General features: G+C 38.1%; 1 pseudogene across 1 annotated transcript in view; it reads left to right on the top strand.

Moving 5' to 3' along the window:
• The window catches only part of LOC149205847 (uncharacterized), a 77,184-nt pseudogene that overhangs the window by 35,343 nt on the left and 15,837 nt on the right, over positions 1 to 26,004 (top strand). Inside the window, exon 4 of the transcript XR_016252496.1 lies at positions 3,252 to 3,443. The product of XR_016252496.1 is annotated as an uncharacterized LOC149205847 (transcript). The remainder of the gene's footprint in view (positions 1 to 3,251; positions 3,444 to 26,004) is intronic.

The following is a 26,004-nucleotide window of genomic DNA, read 5'->3' as shown; positions in this document are numbered from 1 at the left end:
GGTGGCAGGTGTCTAGGGTCAAGTTGAGGTATTACATTAGAAATAGATCACATCTAGATCTGGTTTACCTAGAAGTAAGTTTTGGAATCGACTTGGAGGTGAGAGGGACAGTTTGCCCCTTGCAATGTATAGGTTTATCTAGCTAAAAGCATATTACAGGTATAGGTTAACCCTTAAAACCCTGAAGGAAAGCATATTATATTGGTCTAGTGATTACACTTCCTTTGACCACATTCTTCATTTATAGTGTATTAGTGCATAGACTTATGTACTTGGTGCATTCACAATATTCTCTCTGGTTATGTTAATGGATTGTCACATGCCTCCACAGATCCACTTTCAGAGAAGCCCAATCTGCCCTCTTGTGCTTTAGATTAGGAGTTCACAGGGTCGACCTGTGTTTGTTGGAGATTTGTGGGGTTGACTTATGTTTGCTGGAGATTCATGGAGCTGACTTGTGGTTGTTACTTCACGGATCTGACTTGTGATTGTTGAGCTTAGGTGACCTGTGTTTGTTGAGCTAAGCCGAGGTATGTCTCTTGGAGATTCATGGGGCCATCTTCTATCTTGTTTCTGTTGGAGATTTGTGGAGCTCGCTCTTAGTTGTTACTTCATAGAGCTGATCTTTGATTTGCTGAGTTGAGCCAGCTTGTGATTGTTTAGCTAAGCCAACTTGAGTTGAGTGTTCTCCAAGGTGGGGGGGACCATGACTATCTCCTCTCAAGATGATAGAGAACTTATTTAGATAGTATATCTACACTGTTCTCTTTCACAAACCCTAATCCAACAAGATGAAATGTAACAATGCTTGGCATAGATCACAAGAAGATGTTCATATACCATGACTTCAAGATAATTTAACCATGTAATGACCAAAAGTCGTATACTCAACGGGAATCTTTAAAATACTTCAAAGACGTAAATGTCCATTGTAATACTTGTAACTGTATGTTGAATATTGTCTAAGAATTAATATGAGATGATTACAAATGAGAATGAGGGCTTGCTTATATACCCTAGGTAGGTGCCCTTTCATGAATGGTCATGTTTCTAAGACATGTCTCTTCACTACCATTAGTTACTTAATTATTATTATATTTATATTTATATTTATTATTTTTATATGAATTATATTCATAACAAACCATAACCAAGAGAGAGCCACCATAGGTAGAGCAAAATGGTATAGGTGTCCTTAGGTCAACAGAGGAATGAACTCATTTAAATAATCCCGTGGATAATAGAGCTCAAAACTTGATGTATTTCTGTTTAAACTTTAAACACTTTTATGAAAGAATGATGCTCATAGGTTAAAGAATGAACAAGAAGATCACAAGATAATGAAATACAAATGAGAGATGTGTATTTACACAACACAAGTAAGGTGCTTTTCCGAAGAGGGGTTATTGAGCCTACATGTATAAGTTGGCTAGGATGACCTTAACCAAAGCCTAGTATCACAATAATGGTTACATCAGTGTTGCGGGGGAGCGCCCCCCCCGATCCCGCTCCCAATTCGCGCTCCGGACGGGAGCGACTCGGGAGCGCGCTCCCGAAAAGGGAGCAATTTCGTGAGCGCGCTCCCTAAATTTTTTTTCACTCCCTGCCTTTTCGGGAGTGTTTTGCCTTTTTTGCAATTTTTTTTTGTAGTAATGTTCGAAATGCAATTTTTTTTGAAAGAAACAAATAATTTTTGAGTGGGGTAGCTTAATGATCAAGTCTAGGCCCTAGTATTGATATGCTATTCATGGTAATGTTAAATTCTTAAAGTAAAAGTGACATTTTCCTTAATCTCCATTTTCATCCTTTCCTTAATCTTCATTTTCATCCTTTTGCTTAAATTCTTAACATTACCATCAAATGGCTCAGGATGTTTGAGAGTGGTTCCAGCCTCATTGGATTTCATATGGAGAAAGTAGAATTTTAGATTTCATTCAAAATCCAGCAGCCTTATCAGTTTTTTAGGATTTCAAGATTGGGGGATTGCAATGTTTCCATTGAATTTTGTCATGTATTAGGGTATGGAACTTGTATTTAATCAAGAGCATCAATCCCTCTATGTACCTTGATGTTAGTGACATTGGTTGTCAAACTCCTCTATCGCGACCCTCCTAAAAATGTACGCATCACTCAAACAAAATCTTGACTTGACATGCTATGCTTGTTCTATCTTATGTTAATGCTTAGAGGGTGATATTAATGACAAAGATCCCTATACAGATACAGAGGTAATGACAAAGATACCTCTGGATATTAATGCTTAGAGGGTGATATTAATGACAAAGATCCTGATTTTCCAACAAGACTAAAAAATTAGACATTTCTTGTGGTGGCAAGAGGTCCAAGCATAAGAAATAGATAATAGATTTACTTCTCTTTTCTAGTTTCTAGTAGCTTTTATAACTATTGACTCTTTCATATTTATTATGATATTTTTTAAACAATATATGACAATTTAAGTTTGAAGTTGGCAATTATAACTCATTAGTAATGAATTATGAATATGATGCTTCATGAAAGTGGAAAGTTGTTTCATTTCATTTCATGTTAGATATTATTTGTTGTAATGGTTACACTTAGCTTACAAGTACTACTTTGGTGATCAATGATGATAAATGTTATATATTGAATTTTGAAAGCTTGAAACTTTAAGATTGATGAATCATGAGACTCAATATGTTGTATGTTACTAACTTGTGGACGTGGTTGATGAAGATTATAACTTCTAGATGATTGTTGTTATATGGTTCAATCTATGTTTTTTTATGTTTTTTATATCTAATCATTATGTTTTTGTTGACATATATGTATCAAAATATAAAATATATATATATTATATAAAAAACACTCTGGGATTCGCTCCCAAACCGGGAGCTTCTGAAAATGTCGCTCCCGCTCCCCGCTTTCGCTCCCTCTCCCAAGTAACACTGGGTTACATCAATTCCTAACCAAATACATTAGTGAGACAATATGAGTTGGCCATAGCCAAATGTGTGGATTGCACTGTTCTGGTGAGGACCAGCCATTACAGTTTATGGAGGGAGTTCATATCAGGGACTTATTTTCTATATATTAAGATTGTGAATTTTATTTTTGTATAGTTATGTGAAAATAAGATAAATTGATTGGTTGGTGGTTGTTGTTATATCACATTAATCCCATTACACCAAAAGCTGCAAAGGATATTGACAATTTAATTTTAATATATTCCTTTAATTGAGTAAGAATTGTTGTCTGCTTGAACATTGCAGGTTGGAGTAACAGGCTTTTGCATGGGTGGTGCTTTATCTATTGCAAGTGCTGTGTTGGTTCCAGAAGTTGATAGCGTTGTTGCATTCTATGGTGTTCCTTCTACACAACTTGCAGATCCATCATCAGCAAAAGCACCTGTGCAGGCTCATTTTGGAGAACTTGATAACTTTGTTGGGTTTTCAGACGTGACTGTATGATTCTCTTTACCTCTTATAGGGTACATGTGTGTAGTGATCACTGTATTATTTTCAAGGAAGGATAGTTTTTAAATAATTCCTCAGATTTATAAAAATTTGATGTTCGTAGAAAATAGATATAAGCATAACAGTCTAATTTTGTTTCTTCTTTTCTTTCTAATTGAATTACTAATCAAGTTTTTGGGCAGTTAATTTAAAATACATCTAAATACAACTACATAGTTTGTAGTGGCTATAATGTTCTTGCCACTGTAAACTTTATTCACAAATTGTAAATTAGATTCCGGTTTCCTTTTTATCTGATCATTTGTACGTCAAAACTCTAAAAACTGTTTGTTTTCCTACTTTTTATATTCTTCTTTGGGTGTTTCAATGTGAGATTTCTTTGTTTTAAAGAAATTATGTGTTTACATTGAATAATCTAATGGCTATTTCTTGTGAATTGGTTTCTTTGGCATCATTTTAGACTGTTTTCCAGTGGGAAAGAAAGTTAAGAGTTTAGACACAAACTCATGCTGAAACATTACAAAATTTGTTGAAAGGGAAGAAATATTTAAGCATTTTGCTTTTTTTGTGATCTTCTTGTTGTTTATGAACTGGAATAAATGTCTGAAAAAGAAATTGAAATTATTGAATAATAAACACATATTTTTAACTACTTGAATTTGTAATAAGAAGGCCGTATAACTAAGTAAGTGATAGTGGTGAGGTGTTATAACACTATTGGTTTTAACTCTTAGCTGATGGCTTGAAAGGAGGCCCTTTACATATTAATGTCATATGAACGATGATTCTATAAACAATGAAATTGAATTGTGTATGGGCTTGACACAGAAAAACAAGCATGTTTAAGGACCAGCTTTCAAACTCAGAGAACAGAGGAGCAAGAGAGCAATTTTTTATATGGAAGGTTAAAACTTAACATACGTGCAACCTACTCAAGTGTTAGGAGTATGCCGCCATTATGCTTTGCATTTGGATTCAGAACCACACTGTCAGGAAAGGAGTTATAATCATCCCAAGTCCCTTAAAAGAGCCCATTCTTCTGATTTGGGTCACTTGCGGTCATTCGAGTCAAGCAAATTAATCTTAAGGACCAAATCCAGACTCCCCCCTGAGGTCAAATAAATCTGGTTTGAAGGCAAATTGTGGCAGAACCTGAAACAAACTTGATTTGGAAGCATACGAATTGTGCTGTGGCCATAGGAGCATTGCTCCTGACATCAGCAAATGTCCTGAAGTTCAGCGAAGACCCAATCCAGGCCATCTGAAGGTATTTTATGAGTTTAATATCACTCTGTGCCCAACCTCCTAAAGCAGATCACAACTCCAGAAGCAGTCAAATTCACTGTGGATCAACCAAAAATCTCTTGGGCTTTATTCGGCACGGATTTCTCTCTCTATCGGAAAATAAAGGCATCCTGAAGCAGGCCACAGATCCAGAGGCTAGCATCACGGACTTAAGGAAAGAAACAAACCAATTTTGAGGCAGATGAAACTTCTGTGGGCCGCAGGGCAAATTCTCTGTGGTAGCCGTAAGGCAAGGATAAACTAGCAAAACTTATTTCTGAAGTTTGACAGATGTTCTTAGACCAACAAGCTTGAAAAAGAAGCAGAATGAAACCTTGTGTAAACCTTTCATAAATAAATTAATTGAAGCCAGGAGGAATCTCTATTTGAAGTTATTGTAACCCACCCTACCCACTCTAAGACTGCCGGATGATTATACTTACCTGTAGCGGCTCTGGAGTACCCAGAACCATTCATATCGTGCCAGGTGAGCCAGAAGATCTCCAAGTGTTTATGCACTGGCAGTTCTGAAGTCGTGGGATAAGCTTGGGCTCCTGTACAGAGTTCGAAAGTTAATTGACTATGGCTGAAAAGGGTTCTGATCCGAGTCTGTCACCAGATCGAGATCTCTGGGACAGTTCACGAGCAGTAAAAGGGGTTGGAAGAATTTCCAAGGGAAACTGTGTACAGAGAAGAGGAAATTATCATTTCTAAGCTATCTAGGGTATTTTCTGCATAATACTAGTGAGATTGTGGAATAGATTAGCTTGGATTCGTTGATGCAAGTAGTTCAAGTCTGTTGAATTCAATTCATACTGAATTATTAAATCTGGAACGAAATATTACTTGAAATTTCTGTGTCCTTATCTGAATTTGTGGAAAAACCCTGATTTATTTAAGGAAACCCTAGATCAGATTGCCCTAGCTCACTACACAACCAGTGAACTGGGAAATTCCTGGTCCCTCTCTTTTGGGTTACATTTTTTTACCGCAGTCAACACCCTTTCTTGATTCGTGCAAAAAGTGTGCCTTCACTGTTAGGTAAGAGCCCTTGTACGGTTGATGATAGAGATTGCACTCTGGTTCCTGTGAACCACCATCAGGAATTCCTGCAATCTTCTAAACATGCCTCCAAAGAGGATACAAGTCATTCTTCTTGTTGATTTTAGCAGTTGGAGGAAGAGAAGCAGTTTGGTTGGAAGCCATCGCTGCCGCTGCTGCAAAAAAAATAAAACAGTTCTGCAATGAGTAATAGATGCATTAAGTATAATAAAGCACTCAAATAACTACCAAGAAAGTTTGCTGTTTATTTAAACACACAGGAAATGATTGCTGAATCTGCCCAGAACACCAGAAAATCCCAGTTGTAGCTTGCCCAAATAACCAAATTGATTGCTGCTTACCTAAACACACAGGAAATGATGGCTGTAGCTGCCCAAAAACTACAATGTTTGCCGTAGCTGTCTAAGACATCGAAATTCCACTTTTTGGAACCTCCCCTGCTCAAGCTGCCCAAAATATTTAATTCTTCTTGCTGAAATCACTCTTGCACAGTGTCAGGAAAAATTGAGAAGGAAATTCTGTGTCTAAAAGATTGTCATTGTTAGAGGATTCTATAAGCACTGTTAATGCTTAGTTAACCTTGAATTAAGGTTTATAGTTGTCAAGGTGGTTCTGTGTGGTCGAATCTAGTCAAAATTGCCCAAGTCAGACCATGAAATGCATTGTATGGATTGTTAAATAGGCTTGAAACATGGGCTAGCAATTAATAAATGTGTTTCCAATTTGTATGAAACACATTTCTACATTTTAGTTAGTTTCCGAGAATGGTACAAATTCTCATGCCACTTTTCTTGCAACTTAACTTGGAGCCCATGCTTGGAGAACACAACATTTGAGGAGCCTTACATGTTGGAAAGAGATCACTTTACTTGGAGACCTTATATTGAGAATTAGATTAGATTGCTTTTGGACTTTGTCGATTTTACTTTTGTTGGTCCACCTCACCTATTCTATATGAAGGGAGGAGAGAGTCTTTAGTTGTGGTAATCATATAGTATGCATGTGAAAGTTCTTTAGATCATTTATATGTTATTGGTGAACATGTGTCGAGTCTTTGCACTTGTGTTGATGCAAGGAAGGCACTAGGGTTTGTGAGAGGCAAAACCTAGAGAAGATTTTAAGTGACAAGGTTGATGTCCTTGTGTAAGGAAGACCTAGGGTTCATAGCAAAGAAACTCTAGAAGAAAATAGGAGTGCTTTTGCTAGGGGGAGCTTGCATGATGCAAGCTTGGAAAGATCAAGGGAGGACTTATTGGTGGTAATCCTAGCTTGTTTTTGAGCCGTTGGAGTGGCTAGGAGTTGCTTCGTGTGATGCCTTGATAAACCATTTTTTTGGTTAGGGTTTGGATGCGTTGGAGAGTCCAAGCTTGTGATTACTTGAAGGACAATCTTGTACTAGCTTCTGATATGTTGCTCGTATGTACTTGTAACCTAAGTTAGTTCAATGAATTTGAAGGTTCAAGTTCAAAACTTGCCAAACTTTAAGGGTTGCAATTAATCCAAATTGATTAATTCCCCCTTAATTTCCACTTGGGGGTTTTCCCACACATTCCCCCTTTGTGTCTCCTTGTTCCCGCATCACTCCATCCCAAAAACATGGTGAAACATTGCTTTTAAACCTATGTGGAGTCATAGCCTAGCCTAATGACTATAGGCTTTGAGTGTTTTGCAATAGCTATATTCTTTGAGTCTTTGATGGGTCAAGATGGATGCTACAACTGGGCTAGACCAGACCACAGTTTGAGCTTTGAAGGTTGAGGTTACAAACCAAGGTTCAAAGGTGAAGACTATAGGGTTGAAAGGTTGAAGGCTTAGACCAAACCACCGTTTACCTTTTTTCCTTGATTTGTAGCAACAACTTCATCACATTGATCACATTTTCACTCAATAGTAGCACTCACCACCATTTTTCCCAAAATTTTGCACAAGCTTTAGACCATGGGTTCACTAGGTTCGTGATCTTGTTGGAAATATAGTAGCCATGGTCAGTATTTTTCATCAAAAGAAAAAGGAAAAATTAAATTTGAATTTAATGACTCGATAAATTTCAAGTTGGCCTCCTCCTTGATCATGTCGGTCCCAAGTTGGCTAGGCCCCTTTGAGGCACCCTTTTGACCCCTTTGGATGACTATAAATATGAGACCTCTCCTTCTCACTTTGACACATTGATGGTTTCTTGTTTTATCTCTGATCTTGCAAAGAAAGGAGTAGGAGGCCGAATTTCATAAGGAAGGAGGAGAGGCTTGGAAACTCTTGTTACTGGTTAGATTTTATCTTGATGTCTTATTTATGGGATGAACTTTGAACTCTTTCTCTCATAAGGAAAGATTTCTGGGTTTTCCCCTGGCCTTGGGCCTAATTTTCTGTCTCTCTTGTCTCATAATTCATTGTTATTTTTACTGCTCTACTGTGATTAATGGTTGAAATTTTCTTATGTATAACTGCTTAATGATATTGAATGTTATATGTAATTGATGCTAAGTTTAACTGATCATTGGAAGTAGTTATCTTTGAAGAAAATTGTTTTAGTCTGCTTCTACTAGAAAAATCAACATGGAATTTGAGCCATTTGAAGAGCAATTTGGGAGGAAGACACTTTGAATCATCATCTGAGGCTTATGCGAAGTCCTGGGCTCAAGTTCCTATGTCTTTGTATTCCAACCGAGTTTCACTGAGGCACTATCTCTCTATGGATATGTGAGTTACTGAGGTATTGTATCTCTGTGAGCAATCATGATAAAATAATTGCATTATCTTGTGGAAGAAGGATCGAAAAGTTTGTGCTATCTGAGTAAGGTAAGTGTTGTCAACCGACTCTTTGTTTTGCGAGATGGTTCTAAGGTTTATGGAAGGGTCTGAAGTCTATGTTGAGGTGATTTGAGCCTCATCTCTGTGGTAGTTAAAAATGCAAGTGTAAGTTCTAAATAATGATCCTAATTCGATCTCCCTCATATCCTTGGAATTAAGGGCCGAATTGAGTGAAGTTTGAATTCTGTGTTAGGATTCGAGTTATCCATGAAGTGATCCAAGCTTCTTGAAGTCTGGGACACATTATACTGTGGAAGTAATTTTATCCAAGCTAAGTTGTGGGCTCATATACATCATACTGAGGTAATTCATCCAAACCATCTGTGTCAGAGAAGTCCGAGCTCTATCTTTGTAATGGTAGAGTTTGAATTGTACTTTTGGCAAGATTGAAATTGCTTATGTGGTTCTCTTGTAATAAATTATAAGTTTATCCTTGATACAAACACTTTGGAAATGGTTCGATAAACTGGACTAATGTATAAGTTGATTTTGATGGATGAAATCCGAGCCTCCTGCCTGTGATATATTGTGATTGATCTGAGGCATCTGTGGAACTATAATAAGACCTAGCCATTGTAAAAGAAAAAGTAATCCGAATTATAGAAGGATCCGAACCTAAGGTAGTTAAGGACGGAAAGTCCGTGTTAAGTGAGCTTCTTCTAGGATCTGATCTACTACCTCAGTAGCATCTGAACCCTAATGTGGGGTCACAGAGATCTGTAACCTAGGCCGAGTTCTGTGGCATCATATCTCTATAATCACCTATTTCATTCAAGCTTGAGGCAACATACCTTGCAGACCTGTGGCATGCGAAGTTCTGTGGCTCTTAATATGCACAATATTCTAAGGCATCCTATCTTTTGCGGAATTTTGCAGATTTGAGGCATCCTACCTTCTGTGGAAAATTGCTGACTAAAGACACCTGTCTTCCATGAAAAATAATTGTGGACATAAGGCATTGATTCTCTGTGGAAACTATGTGGACCTGAGGCACTTTATCTCCGTGGAAGTAGTGTGAAATCTGAGACTATATATCTATGGAATCATGCAATGTTTATGGAGCAAATTCTCATGGAATGATGTGAGGTTCAAAACATAAATCATTGTAGAATGATGCAAGTCCCGAGGCACTTATTCTCTATGGAAAACAATGTAGATCTGAGGCTCCAATAGCCTTGTGAACAATGCAAATTTGAGGCTCTAATAGCCTTGTGAACATGCGAGGTCTATGATACTCTCATCTCTGTGACACAACTTTGTGGAGGATTCAGATCTATGGTATAACCCTGACACTAAGACTGCTTGAAGGAGACACTTTGATACATAAAAGAAGTATGATATCACACTGAAAAAGGCCAACCTAATTGATTTGGAAGAAAAGAAGCCGACGCTTATAAGTCCCAGGATCAAAGACCATGTCACTTGGAAAATCTATTATATATTTTTTCAAAGCTATGCTCCTTTGTAAGTGTTGGAGGAGCTAGTCAGCTGAGCCGACTAGTCCAAGTCAAGTCGATAAATCTGTAATGTAATGAAAGGTTAACTAGTAACAACTAAGCATCATGTTTGGTCGGACAATTAGACTAGCATAACTATCCTAACAATTTATATATATGTTTGTCTGCATAACACTGTAACAGTTCTAGTTCGACATTTAATATAGATATATCTGCGCTCTTCTGCTGGTTCTCCATTACTTTGTCTCTTTGCATCTTTATCTGTGCTTGTCGTATGATTACTTGATGTCTGTTTATTGGTAACAATGTATGCTTTTCGCTAGATTACAACATTAGTTCCGTTGCTGGTAGTCAGAACTTGAGTCACATATTATGTAGGCATAAATGTTAACATTAAAAGAGATATAGCTATGGTGGGAGGCAAAGATCACTATCTATTTAAAGAACTACGCGCGTAGAAATCGTCTAACAATTGCAGAATCCAGAGCCAACTTCTTTACAGAAGCGCATGAACGATTCATAGGAGGTGCCCCGGTTGAAATCAAGAAGTTCCTCGACTGCGTTGCCCATGAAAAAACCTCAGAACGAAGCTGACGGCTGATTGTTACTGAAACTGTTGAATGATGGTCGAACGTATCTACATGAGTGGCTCGAGTCGATGGAAAACTATTGCGAAGTGCAGGCAGTAGAATATCAGACTTCAATCGAACGTATTAAGACCATATTTCATGATGACCTGCACGATGGTTTCTTTTGCACAATCCCTACCCTTTTACACAAGTTCCTTCTTGAAAAAGGTGCAGGACATATTGTTGAGTACTGACCACCGTTAGGGATACTAGCCAATACTGATTGGAAGAAATATCAAACCAAGTGGCGAAAATTTCTTGACGCTCAATGTAAAGATACAAAGGAAGCATGGGATTATTTCTTAAGCAAATAATCATGGCCGACAGATACCTTTTCGTGAACTGGCACTAAGTTGGATCGACATGGGGGGGGTAATGGATGTGAGAAATAAAGAAGAAAAATGAAAAAGAAAGAAATAAAGTTGAAGTACGTATATTTGACAAAAATGGAAAGAAGAAAGTCGACTGCTAGGAAATAACAAGAAGAAAATAACCGACCAAATAGTGATCGACAATATAAACAATCGACTGATATACATAAAATAGCAAGGGACAAGAGACAACAACGTCGGGAGCAAATTAGAGAACAAGAATACCAGAGAAGAAGAATCCAGAATTAGGAGCATGAGAGCGAAGATGCACGAGACTCCTTAGAAGAGTTGAGAGGCGTAGCACCACCCACACCGATAGATAATGAAGGTCTACTGATAACCCCTAGAGAGCAAGTAGACACCATGGAAATTGACGATTCTAGTCCAACAATAAGAACTTTGACTACAACAGTAGCGAGTCCCAACATTTGAGAATTTCTCCAGTTGCGAAATTATTCTGAAATATCTGTAGTCTGGTATAATGAACAAGAACAAAGAAACTATCAAGAGACAGAAAATCATGACCAAGATCAATCAAACAATAATAATGAAGTAGAACAAGTACTTCTCCAACTAACCAATCTGATGATTGTATGCCACCTGCCGTAGCTTGTATCCATAGAAGAAACCCAAAGTATAAAATCGCTTGACGAAGAGTCGCGACCTCGAGAAAGTCAGTTCACAAAATATATAGATAGGGCGTGCTAGACCGACAAATCATTATCACAAGTTATCAATGATAAAGAAGAAGATATGAATACATCATTCGATGATGAGCCTGACAATAACGACCATTTAAGCAATAGTCTAACATCTCAACCGTCACTACCTCATTCAATCAAAATGGGTTTGAACCACATACCCATCTATGAAGGCGAGAATGACCTGAAAAGGCACTGGTTTATTTGCGAAAAATTTCGGATTGCAAATGATATTAACGATGAAGACAAGCGAATGGCACAGTTTGCTTGTGCAGCCTTAAGAAAACAAGCATTAACATGGTTTATGAACCTTACAGAGAAACAACCTAAATCAAAAATCAAAATTAAGACCAATTTTCTGACATTCTTCAAAGCTCAAGATGTCAAGCATTGAGGAACTCAAAAATTAAAGGAAATCAAGCAAAGACCAAGCAAATCTGTACGAGAATATGACAAATGATTCAAAGATTTGTTGAGCCAGATTCTTTATACCATGACGAACATCTCTTAGTTCAATGGTATGTGGCTGGTCTACTTCGGAAAATCTGAGGACTGCTTCGAATGCATGAAGTTACAAACTATGAAGAGGCACTGAAATTAGCACAACGCATTGAGCAAGATGACGAAGGCCAATCAACTATCTCATTGACTGACAACAAACTTGAAGACAAACTAGACCATTTACAAAACTTTCTAATGCAATTGGCACTCCAAAAGAACCATCTTTGGTGTACTAATTGCCACATGGAAGGACATACAAAAGATATTTGTAAGTTTGTAGATTATTTCGACCAATATGTTCGAAGAATACAGTCCGACGTATATTGTGATATCTGCCAAGTCGCCTCTAACCAATCCACCAAACACTGTCAATACAACCTACAAAACTCCAAGCTGAAGTTTTGCGCCATCTATGAGAACAACATGCATTCCACCCAGGAATGCCCACTCAATGGAAAAAGTAAACCCAATTACCATGTTGTCTATCATACTCAGGGTATCGATCAATTTAGTGAACTACCATCTTTCAGCAGAAGAGGACGTGGTCAGGTTGGCTATGGTGGACGACAAGGAGGTTACAATGGTAGGGGATGTGGTCGTGGTCAAGGTTGAGGGAGATTTTATTGCTATACCTGTTGGCAAGAAGGGTGCATTGCTACAAAATTCCCCTTGAAAGATAAAACTGGTTTACGCTTCTGTAATATGTGTGGTTTGAGTGATCATTCTTTGGAGGATTGCCCTAAAATATTGAGAAAATCTTAAATAAAAAGTCTATTAATTTATTACAAATAGTTCCTAAGCATGAGATTTTAAATTCCAAAAGCCTTCATGTAGTCACAAGGTCAAGAGCACGTAAAGATAACAACAATCAAGACCACCAAGTGATTCAACTAGTCAAAACACGACGAAATACCCTGATATGCAAGGACAAAATGATGCAATGACAAAAGCTGTCGAATTTTTTATGAAAGAAACTGACCAACAACGATTATCTAAGGATCTAATCTTGGAAGAATTTCTTGAACTATTAAAAGAAGAACATTCTATTGCTCTCTTGGTAGAATTGCTGAATATGCTAAAAAATTGCAACGGAAACAGAGAAAAAGGGAAAAATGTTCGTCAACTCTCACAAGTAAATCAATTAGAAGATCATGATCCACAAGTTGAATTAGAAGTAAATGGATACATGGTTAGACAAGTTGTGGTGGAATTCGGTTTGCAAATAAACATTCTGCCAAGAGAGATGTGGATTAATATGGGTCGATGAGGCCTACACAAAACGACTAATTATCCTAAATTATTGGACCAGAGATTTATGAAACCAATAGGGATGTTGTGACATGTACAAACTAACATAATGGGGATCCCGACGATAGTCGACTTTGAAGTCATTAACGTAGTCGACGGAATCCATGCATACTCGACATTAGTTGACCAAACTTGGGGATGGAAAATGAAGGCAACAATATCATTAGGAAAAGATAGAATTAACCTAAAAGGTAACAATAATAAAATTATCATTCCCTTAGACCCCCGAGAAGGAAAGCCTTGGGTTGAAGCTTTTGACGAATAAGCTGAAATGAGACAACTCTATCAAGTACTGCATGAAGATCATGACAATGTTGAACCAAATGCCTATGGTGAAATTTTGATAAGTTCACCACTCTCCATTGGACAAAACTCTGATATAGAGCTTTATGAATGGTAGATTGAAAACTACTAATCCAAAAGCAAAATAATTTTGGACAATTCAAGCCATTCCGACATAAAAAATTCGTCCATGTTACTCTATTAAAGAAATACTAATTGTATGTGAAAAAATTGCTGAGGAATACCTTCTCTACTTCTAACAGATTTAACAATGATTCTAATAACATCATTCGATTTAAAGAAAGGGCGTCTTCTGTCAATCATGTAGAGCAAGTAACAAAGACCATCAAAGAACATGGCAAAATGCAGAGTTTGGTGCGAACTTTCACAGGACAACTCGTGAGATGGTGGGATACCCATTCATCTCGACTTCAAACATGGACGACTGCAACAACATACTTTATGGAGCGCTTCAGAGGAAAATAGTTATCTGCACAAGCAAGCATACCCACTTTTAGCGCAGGACAAGATCCTATCGCTCATATTCAAACATGTGAATTGGAAGGGAGAACGATCGACTATAAAGATGAGCGAGTTTGGCCACATATGTTTATAAACACCTTGGATGACCTATTGAATAAATGATATGAATTGGAAGAAGGTCGTGGTCAATCACTTCAATGGAAAGAATCAAGGGAAAACTTCATCAAGGATTTCAAGTTCAAATCAGACGAATCATACTTAAAGGATGCAACGCTTAAAATTAAAGATTTTATCATAGAAAAACCGACCATCGAAAATTAGTTGATGCCTCAGTGACCTGTAATCATATATCGCACACGTTTGAACAAAAGAGGGCCAGTTGTTTAGAAATGGAAGAATCATCTATTACTGGTCACAACTTTTGTTTGAACAAAAATCATCTTGAAAATCATAAAAGAATTCACACAGAGTATAAAGTCAGGAAACAAGAAGAAACCGAGAAATAAAAAAAATAGACTTTTCGCCAAAATATCAAAAAAAAAAGTCGGGGAACAACAAATTGATGACTCTAAAACACCCGACTAGATGGACGCTAAGATTAAAATACGAGAAGTAGATATATCAAATGACGACTGACTGAAAATCACTTGACTTGGTGATTATTGGTCGGAGAAACAAATCGTAGAATTTGTCGATCTACTTAAGGAATATCAAGACATATTCGCTCTAAAGATTTTAGAAGGATTGGTCAAGGAAATGGGAGAAATGAAAATAAATCACATACTGGGAGCTAAACCAATAAAGAAAAGGCCTTATAAGCTTGCGCACAAATATAAACCCATTGTGCAAAATGAAATTGAAGGAATGCTAGCCACTGGTATTATTTACCCTATAGAAACATTAGAGTGGGAAAACCCTATGGTCATTTAGCCAAAGAAGCGTGACTCAATCATACAACACATTTGTGTCGATTATCGAGGATTAAATAAATTAACAGTCACTGACCCATTCCCAACCCCCTTTGCTGAGGAAATCATAGATGAGGTTGCGGGACATGAGTGTTATTCCTTTACTGATGGATTCTTGGACTATAACCAGGTACCTATAGCGGAAGAAGATGAAGAAAAAAACAACTCTTGTTACTAAATTTGGCTCTTTTGCTTACAGAGTAATGCCTTTCGGATTGAAGAATGCTCTAACATTATTCTCAAGGATCGTTGTTAAAGCATTCCAAGAGTATATCTATAAAACAATGGCAGTATACTTCGATGATTGGACAATATACACATTATTAAAAGATCATATTCAATGGCTACGACTAATGCTTGAGAGATGCCGTCAGAGACATTTATCCTTGAATATAAAAAAATTGCATATTTGCAACACCTATTGGAATATTGCTGGGCCATGTGGTTTCAAAGGAAGGGATTAAAGTAGATATGGAGAAAATCAAGGTAATCTTAGATTTGAAGCCTCCTGTAAATAAAAAACAAATCAAAATATTCTTAGGGCATACAGGATATTATAGAAAATTCATTAGGCATTACTTTGACATCACGTTTCCAATCGATGAGATTTTAAGGAAAGATGTTCCTTTTATTTGGTCTAATGAATGCGATGAGTCTTTCCAGTTGTTAAAAAAGAAATTAGTTGAAGCTCCAATCCTTAAGTTTCTCGACTAGTCCAAACAATTCCATGTACATGTCGATGCATCAAACGTTGTAGTTGGAGCAGTGCTAGCACAACCCGACGAGGAATTGATAGACCATCCAAACACCTATGCTAGTTGGAAACTTAACAAGCCTAAACGAAACTATTCCACGACAGAACGCGAAGCTCTAGCAATGATTTTTTGCCTTACAAAAATTTCGGCATTATCTCTTGGCAAACCCTTTTATATTTTACATTGATCAACAAGCATTAAAATACCTTGTAAACAAACCAGTTAATCAAGGACGAATTGGTCAATGGTTATTACTATTCCAAGAATTCGAATTTGAAGTTATTGTACGACCAGGAAAACATAATGTCGGTCCTGACCACCCATCTCGTCTAGAGTCTCAAGAGGAACCCACTGATATGGATTATTGAAGTTTCACTAATGATCTCCCTTTGAGTTTTGTTCAAATCTTTAGAGCAATCAAACAATAATGAGTGGCTTAGTATTTCAATTAAGAATCATTAAAAAACGAACAAGTTGTAAGTCTGCAAAAATAGCATCAGGACACTACTTTGAAATTTCAAGTATTGAGCAAAATGTATATTAAATCTATAGATGTTACTTGTTTCTCTTCAAGCCTTGAAGACCAATGTCTCTCTTAATGAAGTCCTATATAACTAAGAGCTGACATGAATATTTGAGAATAAGCCTTGACCTGAATGATGAAATTTATTGCAAAAGCAACGCAACTGTTACATTGATAAAAGAGTTCCTTGATCTGTAGCATGTAGCTTTCACTTTGGAATAAATGCAAGGATGTCAAGGTTACACCATTTGCTAAGCAAGGTAGAAATAATAAGAGGTCGAAGCTTCCCTTCTAAGTCCATTCTGATCAGATTATTGCTGAGGATTTGAGATTTGATGTGATTGAAAAATATAGGGTTTGGAAGATTGAAATGTTTTGGATTTGTAAAACCCGAGCAAGGGTTTGAACAAGCAAGCCCTAGGGTTTGTGGACTAAACCCTAGGACTAATCACATTCATATTGCTGATATTGAAAATGAGAATGATGAAGTTGGAAAAGAATCCATGGATAAGTGTTACACATCTAGACTAAACTTGAAGAATTATTAGGCTTTGGAGTCAAAACCCTAGCTAAATAATTATTAACTCTATCTAGACAAAAAGGTTGGAGATAAAAGCTTAGGGCTTATGGATTGATTGTTTACGCTTGAAAGTAGAAACCCTATCTCCTAGAAGAAATGATATCTTGATGATGAGGTTCGTTTGCAGGTTGGATGCAAGAAGGCTAAGATTAAGAGGGCGCTGACATGTTCTCAAAAGATAAGTATCTTGTATCTTGCTTTAAATCATTACTATTGTTGATATTCTTGTCCTTGTGTATCTTGTTTGGTTGTGTTTGTTCTTCCATGGCCTCCTACTGAGGATTGTAGGTACATAGTGAAGATTGCTAAGGCTGTGGCAATTGATGAAAGAACAAAGTGACAAGAAGAGACTCGTGATTGGATGAGCTCTGGACTCAAAGGGAGCATACACGATCAACCTAATTGAAGCATGTTTTTGATCTGTGACCAAGATGAAGATGGCTAGAAGTTTCTAAGAACGACGCTGATCTGAATGTGTTGAAGATGACTTCGTGATTTTTTTGCTATATATTGATGATTTGTTTCTGACAAGGGCTAAGGACTTCTGTTTCCTATGTAATGGGGCACTCTTTTCCAAAAGACATGAGCCTGGTGAAATCCTTGCTGCAATTTGGCATAATGGACTGTGAGTCCATGGACATCTCCATGATGAAAAATTTGAAGAACTGCAAGACTGTGTTGTTGACTTGATTCTTTGTTTGGCTCGTTGAACTATCTGTTGCATATTTTGGTGTTTGCCTCTGTGAGAAGCCACGATCAAAGCTAAATAAATAGCTATTTGTTTAGCCTATTATTGTCTGCTGGATTTGACCATGGTATACTTTTCTGTTGTTTGCTAATGTTTGCTTCTATGAGAAGCCTGTAATGGATGAGGACCCATCGTGGAGAGGGAGCATTGATTGTATAACATCATGAATCTTCCTTGGGTTGTAGCTGAGAGACCGTAGATTATGGTCGGGAAGATTGTTACTCCCTTAGGTCAGTTGACCGAGAGGCCATTGACTCTAGTCGGGAAGCTTGGTTTTGTGGCATGGAGTGATCCCTTAGGTTGGTTGACTGAGAGACCAATGAGTTTGGTCGGGGACAATGATTTTGTGATCTCTCCCTTAGGCAGTTGGTGAGAGATCTATGGATTGGTCAGGGAGATTGATATTGAGTTCCCTTCCTTGGGTCGTTGACTAAGAGGCCAATGGTTTGGTTGGGAAGTATGAGTTCTCTCCCTTGGGTTGTGGACTGAGAGACTATATAGTTTGGGAGATTGATATTGATATAGGGATTCATCCCTTGGGTCATGGACTGAGAGACCCTGTTTATGGTCGGTGAAATGGACCTTGTGTAACCATTGCATATGATTGGAAGGTTTGGCCTCATGAACGATATGGATTGATGGGATGTGGTTGATGCTATGTATCTTTCCTTATGATGAGACTTGTGATCTCTCCTTTGGGCAATTGTTGAGAGACCTATGGATTGGTCGGGGAGATTGATTTTGAAAGAAAGAGAGACTTATGCAACTGATCTCTCCCTTAGGCAATTGCTGAGAGACCTATGGATTAGTCAGTGAGATTGATCTTGAGAGAGAATGAAAAGTGCCTGCCTGGCTAAGAGGGAGGGTTGGAAATATAATAGCCATGGTCGATATTTTCATCAAAAGAAAAAGGAAAAATTAAATTTGAATTTAATAACTCAACAAATGTCAAGTCGGCCTCCTCCTTGATCATGTTGGCCCCAAGTTGTCTAGGCCCCTTTGAGGCACCCTTTCGACCCCTTTGGAAGAATATAAATAGGAGACCTCTCCTCCTCACTTTGACACATCAATGATTTCTTGTTTTATCTCTGATCCATCGAAGAAAGGAGTAGGAGGAGGTCGAATTTCAGAAGGAAGGAGGAGAGCCTTGGCAACTCTTGTTATTGGTTAGAAACTTAGATGTTATCTTGATGTCTTATTTCTGGATGTATTGATGAACTTTGAACTCTCTATCACTAGGGAAATATTTTGGGTTTTCCCCTTGTGGGTTTTGCCTTGGCCCCAGACTCAATTGTTTGTGTCTCTTGTCTCAATGTCTTATTGTTATTTCTACTGCTCTACTATGACTAATGGTTGAAATTTTCTTATGTAGCTTAATGATATTGAATGTTATATGTAATTGATGCTAACTAATCATTGGAAGTAGTTATCGCTGAAGAAAATTGTTGTAGTTTGCTTCTACTAGAAAAACCAATAGATCTTAGTTTGCCTAGGATTATACAATCAATGATGTAGCAACTACTTGAAGGGTAAAATTGTTAAAATTGGCAACTAGGGCCAAACTCCACATGGGTCATCTTATTTATCACAACTGATATTTTTCTTGGATTCCTCTCTCTGAGAGGTATAGGATTGATCTAAAGATCATCCGATTCTGACATGTACAAATGAAGTTATGAATTTATTTTGATTATGGACAAATTGTCAAGGTCAGCCAACAAACTTATGTAGGCTCAGAAGCCCAACAATCACGTCTATTCATCCTCAACATTGCATATAAATAGAAGGTGACTTAGCCTCATTTGGACACACTCATCTTCACACTCCGCTCTCTCTCTCCACACGTTTCGAAATTTTAGGAGAGCGAAATTTCACGAGGCCGAAATTTCACGAGACAGAATTTCTGGACAATTTGACCATGTGTTGACCAACAACATTGACTCGTTTGACTGCGTTTTTGGGTGAGCTATTTCTGTTTGGGCAGACTGCATTTTTGGGCACAAAAATTGAGGCCAAATGTTGATTGCAACTAGGGATGACCGCATGTGGGCTATTTGACCAGACTTTGACTAGGCTGAATTTGATTGTTTTGAGGGCTGTTTTATCTTGCTGTTTGGAGGCTGAAGTTGATTGAATTTGACTGATTTGCTGAGGGTCAAATCTGCCCTGTTGACCAACGTTGAATTTTCTGGTTAGGGCTCTTTTGCTGCTATTATAAATGATCAGATTTATAAATTGTACTATCTCTCTTTACTAAACTATTGAAGACTAAAAGAAGATTTGATCAAGGGTTTCCCACATTGGGGTTTGTCCCTGGCTGGTGCCACATCTTGTGCCCTCTTGTCTTGGCTTGTCTTCTACTGTTTATGTTTATGTTCTATTTTCATTTTACTATCATGTTGATGTGATTGCCAATATGGATATTGATACTAGGCTAATAAAGAAATTGAATAAAATTACTCTAAAGCATAGAACATACCATTGTTGTCTAAAATTAACATGGTATCAAAGCTGAGGTGAAGGCAAAGCCCAAGCAAGAGTGAAAGAGCAATCACTAAAGACAGTTGGACAATGACAAAAGGCTCAATGGGTTCCTCATCCTTTTTCTCAGCTGAAGACAAGCTCCATGATAAATCTAACTATCATGGATGGAAGATGTCTCTTGATTTGACCTTGGAAGAAAAAGAAGTGATGGATTATGTGCAGGGTAAAATCCCTGAGCCTTCTTCAAATGCACCGGCTGTTGCGAAGACCAAGTACAATAGGGTTGAAGTCAAAGCGAAGAAGATTATCAGGGATTCCATTGACAAGCATCTGGTGGCCTACATCTCCGAATTGAAGACCTCCAAGGAGATCTACAACAAGTTGGTCGGCATGTTCAAGGTTAGTAATGCTATTCAAATTCTATTTCTCAAGAATAAATTGAAGGATATTAAGAAGGCAAGGACGAGGACATTCAATCCTATATCTTGAGGATTACTGAGATCAAGAATGATCTACTCTCGATTGGAGAAGGCATTCTTGACAGGGAACTTACTCTCACCACCCTTGGAGGACTCCTGCCTGAGTGGTATGTATTTAGAACCACTATACTCAACAATGATCGAATTCCAGTGTTTGAAGAATTGATGTCGAGATGCAATCAAAGAAGAAGTCTATGTGGAACAACCCAAGGGGTTTGAAGTACATGATCATGAATCTCATGTATGCAGGTTGAAGAAAGCTCTCTATGGGTTGAAGCAAACACCCTGGGCTTGGTGTGAGAGGATCGATAGCTATCTGATGTAGCTAGGATTCACTAGAAGTGAAGCTAACACAAACCTTTACTTTAAAGTTGAAAATGATAAACCTCTTATTCTAGTACTTTATGTGGACGACCTCTTCTTGACAGGTGCAGGCCCTTTCATTCACAAATGTAAGAGGGAGTTGGATTCTGAATTTGAGAGAAAGGACCTAGGACAGATGCACTACTTCCTAGGGTTGGAGGTCTGGCAAAAGCTAGGTGAAATTTTCCTCTCTCAAGGAAAATATGTTGTGAAGATGATCCGGATTTAAACAGGAATGCAACAAATTACATATATAACTATAAATACAAAGATGCAGTAGAAATAACACTTCATTTCATTAATATCAAATACTGATAGAATATAAATAAGACAAGCTTGGGCGATGGTAGCTTATCTCTGAGAAAAGATGTGGGGACTACATGTCTCTGAACTGTGCTACAATGAGGCTCAAAGGCCTATTTATTATTGAGAAACAATGGAAAATCCTAAACATCCAAAAACTTAACCCTAGGAGATGAAGTGCCAAAATTGTGGGCCTCGTTTGGGTAAATTGGTACATCAACTTCTCGGGGTCGTAACTTTGGCATACAATCTCCGTTTGGCTATCATAATACTTCGTTTCGAAGAGCTCGAAGAGAAAGCTAAAAACAAATTGACAAGTCAATTTGAGACGTTTTTAGTCTCTTCGTTTTCCCTAAAAATGTCGTTTAGGGCCTCAAAACGGCTCCGGAAGTTTAGGACCCAAAAAACTGCCAAAAATAGTAAATTGTGCTACAATTAAAGAAATCGAAAAATTTAAAGAGATAGTGTTGGGGGTCCAAGTGGAATAGGCAGGTGGTCACCAATATCCACCTGGGTCAGAAGATATTGGAAAGATTTGGGATGGTGGATTGCAAGCTTGTGACTACTCTGATGGAACTTAACTTTAAGAAGTTATGTGGTAGTGTTGCTGGACATGAATTGGGAAATGCTTCCGAGTATCATTAACTCATATGAGCACTGATGTTCTTGGTGAAATCTCGTTCGGACATATGTTTTGCAGTTAACACATTTTGCCAATATATGGTTGAGCCTCATCATATACATTGGATTGGTGCCAAGAATCTTCTAAGATATATTCGGGGCACAATCACTCATGGACTGAGATACACTGCCGGAGATGTGAGGCTACATTGTTATTTTGATGCTGATTGGGTTGGCAGTGTGGTGGATCGCAAGAGCACTTCTGGATGCTGTTTTTCTTTGGGTTTTGCTTCGATATCCTGGATGAGCAGGAAGCATAAATCGGTTTCCTTGATCACCGTCGAGGCCGAATACATAGCTGCCCCCCTGATCATCTTGTGAAGTTATCTGGTTGAGGAAGCTCTTCAGTGAGCTATTTGGACATGTGTTGGATACCACTGTGATCCTCTGTGACAACTAGAGTGGGATCCGATTATCAGAGAATCCCGTGTTTCATGATCGCTCCAAGCATATAGATATCAGGTACCACTTTATCCGAGACATGGTACAATGAGGAGCAATAAGGCTCCATCACATTGGCACTGATGAGCAGGTCACTGATATTTTGACGAAGCCCCTGGGGAAGGTCAAGTTCTTGGCCTTTCGAGAACGACTTGAAATCGTGGGGAGACCCTCTTATGAGGGTCCTGTATGAGATAGACATTAAGCTTTGGGAGCTCTGGGGGGCTTGGGGTACTTCTTGGAGAAATGAGCAACCATAGAGTGAGTGGTTTAGCTTTCCCTTGCGATATCCCTTGGCGACATGTAGGCAGGATGAGTGGTTCATCCTTCTCCTACTGAGACATCCTACCCATGCAGTCTAGGACTCATGGGAAGTACCTCTCATCTGGGCAATGAGTAGGGAAATGAGGATAGGGACCATAGTACTACGATGGACGCATCGTGTACTACCGTACTTCCCTATGCTAAGATGACCGATATTGATTTGGGATCAATTGGCACTGACTTCGGGTTAGTAAGAGTGGTATGAGACACTCTCTTTTGATTGGAACTGACTTCGGGTTAGTGAGAGTGGTATGACACACTCTCCTTTGATTGGGACTGACTTCGGGTCTGTAGAAAATGGTATGATACATTCTCGATCACTTCTTCTTCTTCATAGCTCAACAGAGTAGAGCAATGCAGAGCAGTGCATTGATGGCAAGATAGTACAGATTGGCAAATGGATTAGCAAATGGAGTTCTCCCTAGTTGAGAAGGAGTGTTAAAATTGGAAACTAGGGCCAAACTCCACATGGGTCATCTTATTTATGACAATTGATATTTTTATTGGATTCCTCTCTCTGAGAGGTGTAGGATTGATCTAAAGATCATCCAGTTCTGACATGTACAAATGAAGTTATGAATTTCTTTTGATTATGGTCAAATTGTCAAGGTCGACCAACAAACTTTTGTAGAGGCTCAGAAGCCCAACAATCACGTCTATTCATCCTCAACATTACATATAAATAGAAGGTGACTTAGCCTCATTTGGATACACTCATCTTCACACTTCCCTCTCTCCCTCCACACGTTCGAAATTTCAAGAGAGCGAAATTTCAAGAGGTCGAAATTTCAGGAGACCAAATTTTTGGACAGTTTGACCATGCATTGACCTGTTTGACTACGTTTTTGGGTGAGGTATTTTTGTTTGGGTAGACCGCATTTTTGGGCACAGAAATCGAGGCCAAACGTTGAATTTGACTAGCGTTGACTGCAGTTAGGGCTGACCGCAGGTGGGCTGTTTGACTAGACTTTGACTAGGCTGAATTTGACTGTTTTGAGGGCTGCTTTATCTTGCTATTTGGAGGTCGAAGTTGATTGAAGTTGACCGATTTGCTGAGGGTCAAATCGGCCCTGTTGACCAATGTTGACTTTTTTGGTTAGGGCTCTTTTGCTGCTGTTATAAATGATCAAATTTGTAAATTGTACTATCTCTCTCTGCTGAACTATTGAAGACTAAAAGAAGATTTGATCAAGGGTTTCCCTACATTGGTGTTTGTCCCTGGCTGGTGCCACATCTTGTGTCCTCTTGTCTTGGCTTGTCTTCTTTTGTTTATGATTATGTTCTATCTGCATTTTACTATCATGTTGATGTGATTGCTAATCTGGGTATTGATACTGGGCTAATAAAGAAATTGAAGTAAAATTGCTCTAAAGCATAGAACATACCATTGTTGTCTAAAATTAACAAAAATGTTGTGTGTTAGTAATACATGCATAACTTTATTAGTTACTTAACAAGAGTAGTCAACCACCTCCTTCATATTGATAATGGAAATGGAGGTGGTGTGGAAGGATGGCCAAGAATACCTAATGAGTAGAAAGATGCGATGAAGAAAGCTTATAACACATCAAAAGTAGGAAGGGAAAAAGGGAAATGAAGAGAAACAATAAGTTGATTATGCTATTAAATGCATTTGGAAACCTAAAACAACAAGTCAATAACACTGTTGGTGGATTTTTATTTATTTTATTTATTATTATTTTTTTATACATGTGCAATTTTGCTTAATATGGCCAAAAGTCCATATTTTAAAAATGCATAAAAAAGTTCTTGATTTTGGTAAGGGGTATGTTCTTCTTGGATTCGAGGATCAAAGGTCCACTTTGCTAATGAAAACAAAAAAATGAGTGACAAATAGGTTCAGTGATATGAAATAGTCTCAGAAGCTTTTAGGTTGCACAATTTTGACTAATGGTTGGTCAGATTTGTGTCATCGACCATTGATTAATGTGTTTTTTTGTTGCCCTAAAGGTTAATTGTTTTCAAGGCAATTGATGCATTGGATCTTGTTAAGGCAACGAGATATATTTCTAGAATTTTGGATGATGCAATTTGAGAGTCAGGGAGAGTTGTTACCAAGTTATCACCAAGAATGCCTCAAACCGTGTCGGTGCAGGAAATATGATTATGGAAAAGTAGAAATCCATTTATTAGACCCCTTATTTTTTATTTTTTGTAGCATCAGGAGGTATTCCTGCATGGCGAAAAGGGGGTCTCCAAGTCGGCTTAGCAAAAATTAATATACAATTTATTTTTTGGAGTGCAAGTCGGCCCAGTCAAATAAAAGGGTGTGCCCCTTGGGTAATTTTACCCCCATTCGACTAATATATATAGATGATGTGACATTTCATTTTACACACCAACGAATAATGTGAAGGACATCACTTGTGTGGAGAGCTCAGCTAGCTAGAGAAGGAGGGCTGAGGGCAGCAAGGAGCTGCAAGAAGCAAAGCAAGATCTCTGTTTGAGGGTTGGTTAGGGCTAGCCATAGGCTTGGTTAGTTAGCTGAAACCCTAGGAGTAGAGTCATAGGTCTAAACAGGAGGGCCAAATTGATTGGAGGCTGGCCGCAACAGTAAACCATAAGGCCAAGACAACTTGCAACAAAGAAAAGGTGCAAGTTGTAGGAGCCGTAGGGACGCAAGGGCCACAAACGCAGGTCTGAGCTTGACCGTATACTTTGGCAGTTTGAATAACATTGACTTTTGGTTATTTTGGGCAATTTGATTGGTGTTGACTTGCTAGAGTTTGACTAGTATTTGGACTTGTATATTTGGCTAAGATTTCTAGACAAAATTGTTGCTTTTGTAAACCTTGTTGAAGAATAATTTCTCCGAAGAAAAGTTGTTGGGTTTTCTCCCAGGGTAAAAATATTGTCTATTTGTGCGTGGCTGTCTTTCTATGATCTTTGCTGTTTTTGCTGCATTTATTGTTGATATTTTCTCAAGTGTAATTGTAATATTAGTGGCATAGAAAACCGTGTGAAAATCATTAGGAAGTAATTATCTAGCAGAA

Source organism: Pinus tabuliformis, chromosome 1_2 (assembly GCF_031772625.1).
Source record: "Pinus tabuliformis cultivar Carrire ecotype Pingquan chromosome 1_2, CPIR1, whole genome shotgun sequence".
In the NCBI taxonomy this organism is placed as follows: Eukaryota; Viridiplantae; Streptophyta; class Pinopsida; order Pinales; family Pinaceae; genus Pinus; species Pinus tabuliformis.
Note: the sequence above shows the minus strand (reverse complement) of the source record. Positions and strands in the feature narration are given on the sequence as shown.